This window comes from Aotus nancymaae, unplaced genomic scaffold (assembly GCF_030222135.1).
Source record: "Aotus nancymaae isolate 86718 unplaced genomic scaffold, 86718_ANA_hifiasm-v0.15.2.pri h1tg000009l, whole genome shotgun sequence".
NCBI classification, from domain to species: Eukaryota; Metazoa; Chordata; class Mammalia; order Primates; family Aotidae; genus Aotus; species Aotus nancymaae.
Genome location: NW_026988420.1, coordinates 1,729,045 through 1,743,948, shown reverse-complemented (window position 1 = coordinate 1,743,948; position 14,904 = coordinate 1,729,045). Strand labels below are relative to the sequence as shown.

The following is a 14,904-nucleotide window of genomic DNA, read 5'->3' as shown; positions in this document are numbered from 1 at the left end:
TCCTTCTGGCTGGGTCCCGGGTTTTGGCACCAAAAACGTTGTGGAAATTTAAGCCAAGAAGAATAGAGACTAACAGACACAAGAAGATTTCTTTATTGGAGCTTCAGCTGACAGTGGCCTTACTACCTGCAATGGCTGCCAGCCCGGCACAAAGGAAATTCCTTGCTTATATAAGTTTGCTGCAAAAAGACAAGGCAAGGAAAAAAAAAAAACACATGTTTAAATAAAGACAGTTATTGACCTGTGATAAGTATACAACTTTGAGAATTCATACACTTTCTACATGGTATCTTGCTCCCATGACTGGTAGCTGGGGAAGAGAAGAGGTCTTCACACAAATATGCTTGTGAGCTGCTGGTACAAAGATAAGCTTGGGTGCCTTATCTCAGGAGGAGGAGGCTATGGTGAGTCTGCATTAACTGCAGGCAATGTGGGCTGGGAGGGGTGGTTTACTTGCTTCTCTGCTCTTTATAACTTTCTTTTTAAATTAATGTTTATTCTGAATTTTATTTTTCTTCTCACAACTGATGGCAAGATGCAGGAAGGTACCCCATGTACAGACCCTGGGAAAAGGAGGCTGTGAGCCCCAGGGAACCAGATGGGGTCATCCCTGGCAGCCTCTGAGCTGGACCTGGGCAGTGACACCTCGACCCTCCTGCCGGGACCCTCCTGCTGCACAGGCCCATACAGCCAGGCCCCAGGCTGCTTCACGCCAACTGCAGGTGATTTGATATGGGATGAAAAATGGATTCTGAGCCTGGACACTGACCTGCTCTTGCCAATGAAAGTAGAGGGGAAGCCAATTACAAGTACAGAAAAAAAGTACATTTTTGTAACCCTGCCTGATTTGCAGGGTTAAGCTAAAACTCCATTTGCTTTATACAAAATGAACTTTTGAATTAAACAAAAAGGAGACACTCTCTAAATCTCCTTGTCCTTATGTGATCCCCTAAGCTAGCAAGGGGAAGCCTGGCCTTCTGTGCTGTCTCCCCAGGTCGGGGCAGAGCAGTTTCCTCCACAGTCGCAGGGAATAGCTGGGATCAGTGTGGCCTCGCTGCCCTGCCTTCCTGCATGAGCATCCCCACACCTTCCATTGCCCCATGCAGAGTGCCATGATCCGGGTTCAAATCCCGGCTCTGGCACTCACGTGTCACCTGGCAAATGCCTTACCCCCAGGCATTTGCTGTCTGTGTCCTTCCTGATAGGAATGGGAACCAGTGTCCCTGGCAGGCAGCGCTGTAACAGTAAAACACAAGCAGGAGCAGGCAGACACTTGGGTTGGGACCTGGCCTGCTGGCTGCTGAGGATGCTCACTAAAGAGCACCTACCCATCTGCCCATGTGGCCTGGCAAGTCTCAGCACTTATTAGGCACCTGACTATAGTAGACCCTGAACAAAGCCCTGAACTTCCCTGGGGAGTGTGACCAGGGTGATGGACCAGGAAGGACGGTCAAGGGTGCTTGGCATGAGTGAAGATGGGTTGGGAAAATGCCAGTCTCTTCCCACCAGCTTTGCATCCCTGGTCATCTCTATGGGACACCCTCAGTGGGTAGAGAACCCAGAGATGCCACAAGGCTTGATCTGCATCCTAACCTTCCTGACTTCCAGCCCAGCCATGGCCCAGGCTCGGGGATACTTTGGACTATGAGTTGTGATGAGGAAGGGCCAGGAAACACTCCTGTGTCCCAGATCTGGTCAAGAAAGTGGTGCCCTGTCACTGCCTGGCTCCATCTGGTCCCAGTAGAACAAGAAGGGCAAGAAACCCCTAGCATCTGCCCTCTGGGCCACCAACACCCAGGTCCACAGTGTGGCCACCTGAGTCAGGACCACCTGCTGTGGGGACCACAGCATAAAGGCCCAGACAGGACCAACACGGTGAAGCAATGGATGCAGGTGGGCAGAATGTGCTGTGCAGATCCAAGCAAGGACCCCCTCTCTGAAGGGTTGGGCATAACCTCTTCATCTTAAAACAATCTTTTATTGACACAATATTTTACCTATTTGCAGGATACATACAACTGCTTGTTACATGTATAAAATGTGTATTCTGATTTACTTTTTACACATAATATTGTTGCTTAGTCACCATACTCTGCTGTCAAACATTACAACTCATTTATTCTAACTGTAGTTTGTACCCAGTAGCCAACTTCTCTTCATTCTCCCTTCCACAGTCCCAGTCTTCGCAGCCCCTGCTATCTGCCATTGTATTCTGTGTCCATGAGATCAAGTTTTTTTTAGCTCCCACATGTGAATGAGAAACCGTAGTATTTGTCTTTCTGTCTAGCTTATTCTACTTAATGGCTTCCAGATCTAACCAAGTTTTGATCTAGCTTTGATCAAAACCATCAGCAACTGAAGCAGATGATGAACGTGGAAAATGCTCTGGATCGTCCCTATGTTAGGAAATTATTGTCCAATGAATGAACGGCTGTCCAAAGCAGTGCAAGCCTAGTGTGGCTTGGAGCTTGTCAGAGGAAGCGTTGAGTGCTTTTTCTCTCACTCAGCAAGTCTCAATTCTTTCTTATATTCTAAATCAGGACACACAATCATGGGTCAGGCTGTTAAGGAGCAAACATAACTTCTCTCTGCATATACTTGGCCAGGGCTCACTTAAATGGCTATATGTAGGAGCAGAGAGGCCGGAAAGGGAGTGTAATTGTGTAACTAACTGAAAGAGGAGACATGTTTGTTCTTTACCCCAGGTATACTAAGGATGAAAAACTTCTTCTTGCTCGATGGTAGTTTATACAACAAAATGCGACTCAATCTAATTTCACAAACTAAATCCAGGGGAGGGACTTGAGGGAAAAAGGCAACAACATAACTCAATAAAGCTTACAGCATCACAAGATAGGATGATGGTGACAGCAAATGTTAAGTGGGTTTTCTAAAATTCATGTATCAGTTCTTGACCCTAAAATATCATCAGAGTGGATCATAACAGAAAAAATGACCTAGCTTTCACCTAGACAAAAAAGAAAATGCAGATGTAGCCTGGCAGAGCTACAACCATCTGACCTTTGATAAAACTGTTGTGTTGGAGTTCAGGGAGCCCTCAGTTCCCCTGAGAGGATGTTTCTCCAGGTTCTTGGTCTATCACTCCCCAAGAATGGGAGAGGAGACCAAGGCGCATTGTGCAGTAAATGCCGGACTCAAAAGTGTTTGTAGAAAATGATTTATTTAAAGAGAACAGGAGAAGGAGAGAGAAACAGCTAGCTCTCACAAAATGAGTAAAAAGGGTTGCCAAAGGAAGAAAACCAGAGAAGGAACATTCTCCTCACACTGTGAGAGAATCCAAAAAATGAAATCCAGGAGGGGAAAGACAGCTTCCACTCTGGGTGGAAGGGGACAGAGAGATGGAGTTTAGGAGGGGAAGACAGGCTTCCATGAATGTGTGTGGAAGGGGACCCCAGAGGGGAAATCCGTAAGTGGAAAGAGAGCTCCCACCATGTGGGAGGGGATTCCAGAGAGCTGGAAATCCGGTGCAGGTGAAGGAGTAGGGGAATTTATCCTGGGAAAAACTCCCACCTCCCCACGTTCCTCTGGCCAATGAAAGGAGTTCCTTTAAATTTCCATTGGGGTGACTGACTCTTAGATTCTTCCCACACCCTTAAAATTTAAACATAAACCGTTAAATCTCCCGGATGGAGAGAGATGGGAGGGGGCATGGTACTGGGACATTCTTGCCCTTAAAGCTACACCCCCTCAAGGACCCGGTAAGAGAACACATTCCCTCATTCCCCCTCTGAACAGGAAAGCCCAACTTCTGTTGGAACACGGGCGTCGATCATTCTTTAACTACTTCCTGCTGAAATGGGGCGTAGAAGGGGCCCTGCAGTTGAGGTTTCCTCCAGAGGGGAGATTTTCAGGTGTGCAGTTTGATCTAGAGGTCCATGGCAGAACTCACGAGCCAAGTACATCCAGGGTTCCAGCAGCAGGATTATTTGTGACCTTATGGTTCTATAAAAAACAAATGTGACAAGGTGATTAAAGATGAAAATCCCAGAGGCCAACAAATATAGAATGGTTATAAACAAGCCTAGGTGAGAACAGAGTCAGGACAGTCAGTTGTTAAACAAGCTTCACAATACTGTTCCTTGAATGTTTTTAGCCCTGTGTTTGATTGATTCCTGAGTTCTATGTTCAAAACAGTACTTAACTGATTTACAAAATAGCATTTTTCCTAGAAAAAAGGTTCTCCTCTTCTCTGTTGTTAGCAGATTTAGGGCCCCTTTACTTTGAAGAGCTATGGCAGGTAAAGAGTTAATCTGTTTTGCAGAGAATTAGCAACCTTTTTATGACTCCTGAGATAGCTTATAGTAACAGAACAGAGGTAGTAACTTTCATAATACCAGCACCAATTCAACCACTTCCCCAACCATGAAAGCAATAACTAAATGTTGAGGGATAGCAAAGTTGAGGGTTACAGTCCTATTAATGCCAGGATATAGACTTCTGAGTGTTTATTTCCCTCAGTGTCTTGTTGGAAAAGCAGATGTAGATCATCTAATGGCTCGCAGGTGTACAAAGGGTTATCTCGTGGAACTTCAGGCTGCGGAGTGGGGTCTATGACTTTCCTCAGTTGCCATCCAAGGCTTCCGACGAGTGTGATGAATCCATGAGTCAGTTCCCAGCACCTTAACTGCCGTTAGGGTAGACAGAATAACTGAAAATTGTCCTTCCCAAGATGGGCCTAGAGAACAAGAGTCTGAGGGGAGAGATTTAACAAGCACCAAGTCTCCAAAGCAGGAGAGAAATACTGAGAAGGCCGCCAGTGTCCAGGAGAAAATTAACTTCCTGGACCTCTATGGTCAGCTTTACCTGGGGCTCTGTGAGGGTGATGGCTCATGCTGGCACTTGCCCCAGGCACCCTCAGTCCTGCCGTTGGGTCATCTGGTTACACACCCTCAGGCCCTGAGAAACTTCATCCCCTGGGACAGAGTGCTTTCCAGTGATTCCCTTGGCACAGCAAGCATGGATGAGGTGGTGGTCCATTCCTCTGGGGACAGTTTCTTACAACATGTCCCTTCAGACCACACTGGTAACAAGTTCTGCCAGACTGGTGGCTAACCTGAGCCTTTCCCTCATTTGAGCCCCAGGGGTCTGCTTGCCTGAAAGCCATAACTAAGGCTGCAGCCTCTCTCCGATCTCTCCTGATCCTTTGAGCCTGTTCCTCTTGGTCTGTATTATAAAACACCAAGGTTGCCTGGTTCAGCAGTTATTCTAGACTCTCCTCTGGCCCCAGAGCCACCTTCTGAAAGCTTCCTCCTGACTGTTGCTGACTAATAAACTTTGACTTTAGTATTAACTGACCCTCTATGGAGTCCAGTGACAGGGGAGTGTACTTTCTTAAGGCCTCCCGCAATTGTTAAAGGAAAGCTGTTGGGTTTTCTTCCTTCTGCTTTGGGGGCTAGGTTTTCCACTTGGCAGAGGGCAATTTGGCCATGCTGTTTGACAGAGAAAAATGCCGCTTCTTCCTTAAAGACTGTTTGTCAAATTGGTCCCAATTTTCCTGTATACATTTTAATGGGGACTTGAGCTTAGAAAGAGAAGCAGGCATCTGAAATCAAACACAAGGGATGCCCACACCCCTGGTTAGAGAAATTATAACCGCTTCAACCTAAGGCATCCCCTTAGGTAAAAAGGGTACTGAAATGAAACGTCTTTCAGTCAGTACCCTGAAATTTCATATGCCCAAGATGCATGATCCATCTTATCAGAGGGCCTCCCATGTATTGGATTCCAATCATGACCTATCAGTGTCATAGGACCCATGCTCACCTTCTGCATGACCTCCAACGACCACCATAAAGGCATGAAGGGACTGTTGGGTTGAGTGGTTGGTACCAATGAGTCCTTGAACCAGGCCAGTGGGGCTCAGGATATGGATACCAATATTCCCCAGCAAAAGTCCAATTTTAGCAGGCCAATTTACAAAACTGCCCAAAAGGGTAAACATCTAAGGAGGGACCATTAGAGCACACAGTTCAAAGAAAGCAGGCCAGACATGGCTGAGGCTGGAACAATACCCTCAAGACCTAGGCCTCCTTTCCCCTAACCCATTTTCCATTGTAGTGCCCTTAGGAATTCAAGACATGCCATTGACTATTTGGCCCTGGCAACAGTTTATGATCTTTTAGATTTCTGCCAGAGAGAGACCGCCAATCCTAAGCAAGACAAATTATACACCAAACACAAAGTCCCATAGCCTTCAGCTTCTGAATTTCCCCAAAAGATATCCCCAAATCAACACTGACTCCACTGGGGATTTGAACCAGCAACCCTACAGTTGCAGGCCCTACACCTTAACTAACTGTGCATACAGGTCACTTGCATTAAGGTAAGGTAGAAAGCTTTAAGCTGTATTTTGAATGAGAATGCTGCACCCTGAGGTGGTGTGGCCTGCCAAAAGCTGAGTGGGGCTGACAGCCAGCAGCCTCTTCCTTTCCCTCAGCCGCACCAAGACGAAAAAAGCCACTTTGAGTTTAAAAGCTGCGTCTGCAGCCTCTGCCAGGCTGCTGTGAGTTCCCTTGCCGCCAGCTTTCAATCCTCATGTTGTCCCCTCAGAACCACGTGTGCACCTGGGCCACTTCCCGAGCTGCTACCCATACAGGAACCCATGGCCAGCACGCGAACGCCCTGGGGAAATTTTTCACACTGCTGCCTGGGATCAGGGATGCTGGAAAGTCCTGCCAGGACCATGTGCCAGGCTGCTGTGGTCCCTGGTCCCCTGCAGGCTTAGGCTGTACCTTACCCCTCCCCAGTCAACCACAACAAGTGCCCAGTTCTGCCCCCGGGGCTGAGCTATTCCCGGCCGGCAAGGAGCAAGAGAGCCAGGGGGAGTGTTTGCCCTTTCCACCCCACAAGTTCCTGCACGTTTTGGTCCCAGAGATAATACCTGAAGGATAAAGGAGGAGGAGAAAGCAGAGGGAGAGAGCTTGGAGGAAAACTGCACTTTAAATTCTGGTTGGCCTACACTGCTGCAGCTAGGCACAGCTCTGGTGTTAAGAGACAGGACAGACTTTTTTTTTTTTTTTTTTTTTTTAAGCAAGAGAGAGAGAGAAAGAGACACAGAGAGGTGTTTGATGTATTTCACCTCTCTGGTGTGCTTCCTTACACTGGCTCCTGGCTGTAACTGGCTCCCAACTGCCTCCTCCTGGCTGGCTCACCAAAATGTTGTGTTGGGGTTCAGGGAGCCCTTCGTTCCCCTCAGAGGATGTTTCTCCAGGTTCTTGGTCTATCATTCCCCAAGAATGGGAAACGAGACCATGGCGCAGTGCACAGTAAATGCTGGACTAAAAAGTGTTTATAGAAAGTGATTTATTTAAATAGAAGGAGAAACAGGAGGAGAAAGAACAGCTCTGACACTGAGTGAGAAGGAAAAGCCACTCTCACACCGAGTGAAAAGGGTTGCCAGAGGAAGAAAACCAGAGAAGGAAAACCCCCCTCAAACTGAGAGAATCCAGAAAGATGGAATCCAGGAAAGACAGCTTCCACACTGGGTCGAAGGGGACAGAGAGAGAGATGGAGTTTAGGAGGGGAAGAAAGCCTTCCATGAAAGCGTGTGGAAGGGGACCCCAGAGGGGAAATCCAGGAGGGGAAAGAGAGCTCCCACTATGTGGGAGGGGATTCCAGAGAGCTGGAAACCTAGTGTGGGTGAAGGAGCAGGGGAATTTATCCTGGAAAAAATTCCCACCTTCCCAAGTTCCTCTGGCCAATGAAAGGAGTTCCTTTAACCTTCCACTGGGGTGACTGACTCTTAAGAGTTTCTTCCCACACCCGTGAAATTTAAACATAAACATTAAATCTCCCAGATGGAAAGAGATGGGAGGGGGCATAGCTCTGGGAAGTTCTTGCCGTTAAAACTACGCCCCCTTGTGGATCCGGTAAGAGAACACATTCCCTCAAAACCACACAAGAAAGAAATACAGAAATGGCTCACTATGCAATGAATGGCACTGGGATACATGGCTAGCCACGTGCAGAAAAATTAACACTGCGGCCCTGCTTATCACATGGAAAATTAACCCGTGATAAAGCAAAGATTTTAATAGCAGACTTCAAATATAAAAGTCCTAAGAGACAAACTATCAAACACCTTTCTCAACAGACTTTTGCAAACCATTTAGATAATTTGGAACCCAAAAGAAATACAAGAAAAACAAAAAGTCACAAGTCTGGCCTAAGAAATTAAGACTTACTGTGCAGCAAAGAAACTGCCAACACAGTAAACACATAGCCTACATGATTGGAGAAATATTCCCAAACCAAGCATCCAACCAAGTTCTAATGGACAACATCTAGAAGACCTTATACAAATCGAGAAGCAGACAAATAATCCAAGTGGTCTAGACAGCCTCTGAAATTTATTTAGGGCCCCATAGTACTTTAGCTAATGGGGATGAGGTTTGCAGGAACATAAACGCAGACTGCTAGAATTGACAGTTGTCCTCTGGCTATTTTAACTGTTTTAACTGCTCCCTCTGTAAGGTGGGCATCAGCTCAGTTTGGTCCAGTATTGCTTTCTGCTATAACAAGGGTAGTACTGAGTTCAATACCTCACAATTGTAGCATTCCCTCTCCACAGCAGAAACCCTCTCCACACCATGCCTCTGCTGCTGCGTTATGGACAGGTGGCTTTGGCAGTTCAAGACTCTATTTTCTGCCTTTTCCGTGTGTCCTTCAGTGACACAAAGTTAAAACCAGGTATGTGAATTCTTGCCTGATTTTTGGTTCTTCCAAAGGTGCTTTTATTGTGTAGATAATTGTTAAACTGGTGTCCTTGTTGTGGGGATAACCTATGGAGCCTTCTTATACTGCCATCTTGCTCCACCCATCCCTGGAATTGGTTTTAAATCCATAGATCAATTTGGTAATAAAGGACCCCTTAAGTGTAATTAGCTCTACTCTAGTAATTCTGAAGTGTTTTCCAGTTTTCAAGTACATAGATCTTGCATAATCTTTGTTAAATTTATTTCTGCACATTTTAGATTTTTGATCTATTTAAAATCTATTTTTCAGTCCTATTTTTTGCTATACAAAAAGTAAATCTTTTTATATGTTGAACATGTATTCTGCTACCTTGCCAAAATCAATTATAGTAGCTCTTAATATTTTTTAGAATTGTCTACAAAAGAAATCATGCTGTCTTTAATAGACAAAATACTTCATTTTCAAAATTAATGTATTTTATCCTTCCTACCTTATTTTACTGGTTGGGATTCCTAAGAAACAATGAATAGAAATTGTAAAAGTAGACATCTGTTTAATTTCTATTCTTAGAGAAAAGATGTTTTACTTTTCTCACAGAGAAATTCTTCACTAAGTACTAGCCGTAGGTTTCTCATAAATGCCATTCAGCATCCTGAGGAGAGCAAAATGACCTGGTAACCACTGAACAGGTCCCAGAGACACAAACTCCTGAGGAATTTTGAAGGGAGCAAAGACCACCTGGTGACTACTAAACAGGCCATCTGGAGGCAAAACTTATCTGGGGAGAATTGGAAGTAATTAAACTTCCCTAGTACCTTCAGTCAGCATCTAGTTCCAAGCCTCTTTCAAATTTTATAAGTAAAATTTCTACACATCTCTGGAATGCCATTATTTTGGAAACTCAGATCAGCAGAGGGCAGCTGGCCCAGGCTCCGTGAGGAAGCAAGGAGCTCCAGGAACTAGGCAGGCCTTGGTCTGAGGCAGTGTCCTCAAGTCACAGAGCAGAGAAGGCCCATGCAGTGTCAGCAGTGAAGGTTTTCAGGGAACAGCCTGACCAGGAAGACAGGAGTGCCCCAAGAGGCCCCAGAGCAGCACTGAAGACCTGCCTATAGGTTTCCATTGCCCAACTCCTGTCCATGCTCCCGCCTGCTACCCTAACCAGAGTCATCATGCTTCTTAAGCAGGAGTCCACACTGTAAGCCTGATGGAGGCCTTGAAGCCCAAGGAGAGGCCCTGGGCCTGGAGGGTACACAGGATCTCACAGGAGAGGAACAGGTGGTTACCTCCTCCTCCTCCCTGGACAAGTGTCTGCTGCTGGGTCAGCAAGTCCTTCCCAGAGTTCTCAGAGAGGCTCTTCCTCCTCCACTTCCAACTAGTACCCTCTATGGAGCCAATTCAATGAAGTCTCCAGCAGCCAAGAGAGAAAGGGCCAGCACCTCAGCTGACCCAGCTTACCTGGAGTCCTTATTCCAAGCAGCATTGAAAGGGAAGGTAGCTGAGTTTGTTCATTTCCTGCTCGACAAATACCAAGTCAAGGAGCTGATCACAAAGGCAGAAATGCTGAAGAATGTCATCAAAAATTCTAAGAACTACTTTCCTGTAATATTCAGCGAAGCCTCTGACTGCATGTAGCTGATCTTTGGCATTGACATGAAGGTAGACCCCACCAGCCAATCCTACATCCTTGTCACTCCTATTGGCCTCTCAAGCGATAAAACACCGGGTGATGGTCATAGCATGCCCAAGGCTGCCCTTCTGATCATCGTCCTGGGTGTGATCTTAACCAAGGACAACGGCACCCCTGAAGGGGTTTATCTGGGAAGCTCTGGGTGTGCTTGAGGTGTATGCTGCAAGGGAGCCCAATATCTCTGGGGAGCCTAGGAAGCTGCCTACCCAAGATTTGGTACAGGAAAACTACCTGGAATACTGGCAGGTACCAGGCAGTGAGCCCACACTATGAGTTCCTGTGGGGTTCAAAGGCCCATGCTGACACCAGCTATGTGAAAGTCCTAGATTTGGTCACAGTCAATACAAGAAATTCCATTTGCTACCCATCCCTACATGAAGAAGCTTTGAGAAAGGAGCAAGAGAGAGTCTGAGCACAAGTTGCAGTCAGGGCCAATGTTTGTGGAACCAGGGCCACATCCAGCACTTTCCCTGCCCCATGTGACATGAGACCCATTCTTCATTCTCTGAAGAGAGCAGTTAGCATTCTCAGTGGAAGTGAACACACTGTAAACCATCTCTGGGTTCCTGGTCTACTGGGTGATTTGGAGATTTACCTTTCCTCCCTTTTAAAATTGTTCAAATATTTCTTTTAATGGTTAGTTTAATGAATTCACCATTCAAGTTATCAAATGACAGTAGTCACACATATTGCTGTTTATATGAGGAGTATGATTCTTGCTTTTGATTCACATGTGGAGATCGGGCTGCAGACATAAAGCTCGCACAGGTGAATGCCAGAAGTTGTGCCAATAGGAAAAGGCTACCTGGGAGCCAGGCATGTTCAACATGGTCACTCCATTTTCCCTTACTTTGTCAACCAAATGTACAATAAGGAACAGATAATGGTGCAGACCCCCGTGTGGCACAGGAAAGGACCCTCAAAATAAACAGCCACTATCTTGCGAGCCGGCTTCCACAAGCCTGCGTCTGAGATTCTGTCGCTGCGGGCCCGCTCCGACGTGGAAGATCTGACTTCAGCCATGAGCAGCAATGAATGCTTCAAGTGTTGACGATCTGGCCACTGGGCCCGGGAATGCCCTACTGGTGGAGGCCATAGTTGTGGAATGAGAAGCCGTGGCAGAGGTGGTTTCCAGTTTGTTTCCTCGTCCCTTCCAGACATCTGTTATCATTGCAGTAAGTCTGGTCGTCTTGCCAAGGATTGTGATCTTCAGGAAGATGCCTGCTATAAATGAGGTAGAGGTGGTCACATTGCCAAGGACTGCAAGGAGCCCAAGAGAGAGCGAGAGCAGTGCTGCTACAACTGGCAAACCAGGCCATCTGGCTCGTGACTGCGACCATGCAGATGAGCAGAAGTGCTATTCTTGTGGAGAATTTGGACACATTCAAAAAGACTGCACCAAAGTGAAGTGCTATAGGTGTGGTGAAACTGGTCATGTAGCCATCAACTGCAGCAAGACAAGTGAAGTCAACTGTTAACCGCTGTGGCGAGTCAGGGCACCTTGCATGGGAATGCACAATTGAGGCTACAGCCTAATTATTTTCCTTTGTCGCCCCTCCTTTTTCTGATTGATGGTTTTTTTTTTTTTAGAAAAAGGAAGAGAGAAAGAAAGAAAAAAGAATGAAGAGGAAGAAAAAGGAAGAGAAAGAGGGAGAGAGAACGGGAATATTGCTTTATTGCCCAGGCTAGAATGCAGTCTAAAAATGGGAATTGAAAACCTTTTATGCCAATAATTGTGCTTAACAATGGAGACAGGAAGGAATAAGGGAAGAAAATAACAAACAAGCAGCCAACCAATATTTCATTTAAACCTATGAAATGCTATGCAATTACTGAGGAGTGATTTACTTGCAATTATGTAGTCACTTTTGGAATAGGTGTGATATGGTACTGATAAGAATGTATGTTTTGTGTATTTGAAGTGGAGAGTCCTATAAATGCTTAAGTTTACTTGTTCCAGGTCTGAATTCAAGTCATGGATATGCTTGTTAATTTTCTATCTCATTGATCAGTCTAATATTGACAATGTGATGTTACAGTCTCCCACTATTATTATGTGGGAGGCTAAGTCTCTTTATAAGTCATTAAGAACTTGTCTTATGTATCTGGGTGCTCCTGTATTGGGTGCGTGTATATATAGGATCGTTAGCTCTTCTTGTTGCATTGATTCTTTTATCATTATGTAATGTCCTTCTTTGCCTCTTTTGATCTTTGTGGCTTTAAGGTCTATTTTATCAGAGGTGAGAATCGCAACTCCTGCTTTTTATTTATTTATTTGTTTGCTCTCCGTTTGGTTGGTAAATTTTCCACTGTCCCTTTGAGTCTTTGTGTATCGTTGCATGTGAGATGGGTCTGGATACAGCGTACCGATGGGTTTTGGCTTTTTATCCAGTTAATAATATATATGAGTTTAATACTGTCATTTGATGCTAGCTGGATATATTTTTGGAAAGGCTGATACTGGTTGTTTGTTTATATGTGTAGTGCTTCTTTCAGAAGCTTCTGCAAAGCAGGCCTGGTGATGGTAAAATCTCTAAGTACTTGCTTGTTTGCAAAATATTTTATTTTTCCTTCGCTTTTGAAGCTCAGTTTGGCTGGATATGAAATTCTGGGTTGAAAGTTCTTTTCTTTAAGGATGTTGAATATTGGCCCCCACTCTTTTCTGGCTTGTAGGGTTTCTGCTGAGAGATCTGCTGTAAGTCTGATAGGCTTCCCTTTGTAGGTAACCTGACCTTTCTCTCTAGCTGCTCTTAGTATTTTCTCCTTCATTTCAACCCTAGTGAATCTGACGATTATGTGCCTTGGGGTTGGTCTTCTTGAGGAATATCTTTGTGGTGTTCCCTGTATTACCTGGAGTTGAATATTGTCCTGTCTTACTAGGTTGGGAAAGTATTCCTGAATAATCTCCTGAAGAGTATTTTCCAACTTGGATTCATTCTCTTCATCACATTCAGGTACACCTATCAAACGTAGATTAGGTCTTTTCACATAGTCCCATATTTCTTGGAGACTTTGCTCATTCTTTTTTATCCTTTTTTCTCTAATCTTGACTTGTCATTTTATTTCGTTAAGTTGGTCTTTGAACTCTGATATCCTTTTTTCTGCTTGATCAATTCAACCGTTAAAACTTGTGCATTTTTCACGAAGTTCTCGTGTTGCTTTTCAACCCCATTAATTCACCTATATTCCTCTCCAAATTGTCTATTCTCCTTAGCATTTTGTCAAACCTTTTTTCAAAGTTCTTAGTTTCTTTGCATTGGGTTAGAACAAGTTCTTTTAATTCACAGAAGTTTCTTATCATCCACCTTCTGAAGTCTACTTCTGTTAATGGAACGCACTCCTTCTCCATCAGGGCTTGCTCCGTTGCTGATGAGGAACTGTGATCACCTGTAGAGGGAGAGGCATTCTGATTTTGGGTATTCTCAGCCTTTTTACACTGGTTTCTTCCCATCATTGTAAATTTATCCACCTGTCGTCTTTGTGATTTCTGACTTTCAAATTAGGTTTCTGAGTGGACGTCGAACTTGTTGATTCCCAGCGCCGAAATCTGAGCAATCCACTGCACTGGCCAAAACAGCGGTGTTAAGATTGATGGTGCTTTTCTGCCCAGGAATCGGCCAAAAGGGGACCCAGTCCAGCTCACTCTGCACCAAGAACTGCCGCGCTGAGGCGCCAGCAAAACCGCCGCACTGGCCACAAGAGTCACGTTAGCGACCCGTGGGGCTCCTCTGCTGGGAATCTCCTGGTCCGTGAGCAACAAAAATTCGTCTGAAAGTGTGGCGTCCTCTCGTTCTCTGCACTTTCACTAGGAGCTACTATCCTGAGCTGCCAGTGGTCAGCCATCTTGGATCTCTCTCCTCAATGGTTGTATTATTTTCTCTGAATCCTCTTCACTGGCCAAAGGTTGGCAGATAGAGGCAACTCCCAGGCCAGTGAGCTTTACTTGCCATGTAAAAGGAGGAAAGGGGTGGAAAAAAATGACTTTCTGCATCTAACTACAAAAAAAGTTTATGTTTAGTTTGGTAGAGGTGTTATGTATAATGCTTTGTTAAAGAACCCCTTTTCCGTGCCACTGGTGAATAGAGATTGATGAATGGAAAAAGCTGAGTCAGACCAGTAAGCCCGTCCTGGGTTTCTTGAACATGTTCCCATGTAGGAGGTAAAACCAATTCTGGAAGTGTTGATGAACGTCCATGAATAACTTTAATTTTAGTATAATGATGGCCTTGGATTGTCTGACCTTAGTAGCTAATAAATAACATCAAGTAACATCTGTATCAGGCCCTACACAGAACATACAGTTCAGTGGGAGTAAACAAAATGAAAAGACAAACATGTGTGTTAATGGCTGTGAGAGAGAGAAATCGCAATAAAAGCCTAAACAGGAACAACTTCATCACAGTGTTGATGTTGGACACATAGATGGTGATGGCAAAGGTTTAGAACACATTTTTTCAAAGACTAAATCTAAAGCCCAGAGTAAACATCAATGCTCAGAGTTA

The 14,904-nt window shown here is 45.1% G+C and overlaps 2 pseudogenes; both read left to right on the top strand.

Annotated features, from left to right (window-relative positions):
• The first annotated feature begins 598 nt into the window (after positions 1-598).
• LOC105704897 (melanoma-associated antigen 9-like) lies at positions 599-10,814 on the top strand (annotated as a pseudogene).
• A 609-nt stretch (positions 10,815-11,423) lies between these two features.
• LOC105704903 (CCHC-type zinc finger nucleic acid binding protein-like) lies at positions 11,424-11,964 on the top strand (annotated as a pseudogene).
• The last annotated feature ends 2,940 nt before the right edge of the window (positions 11,965-14,904 follow it).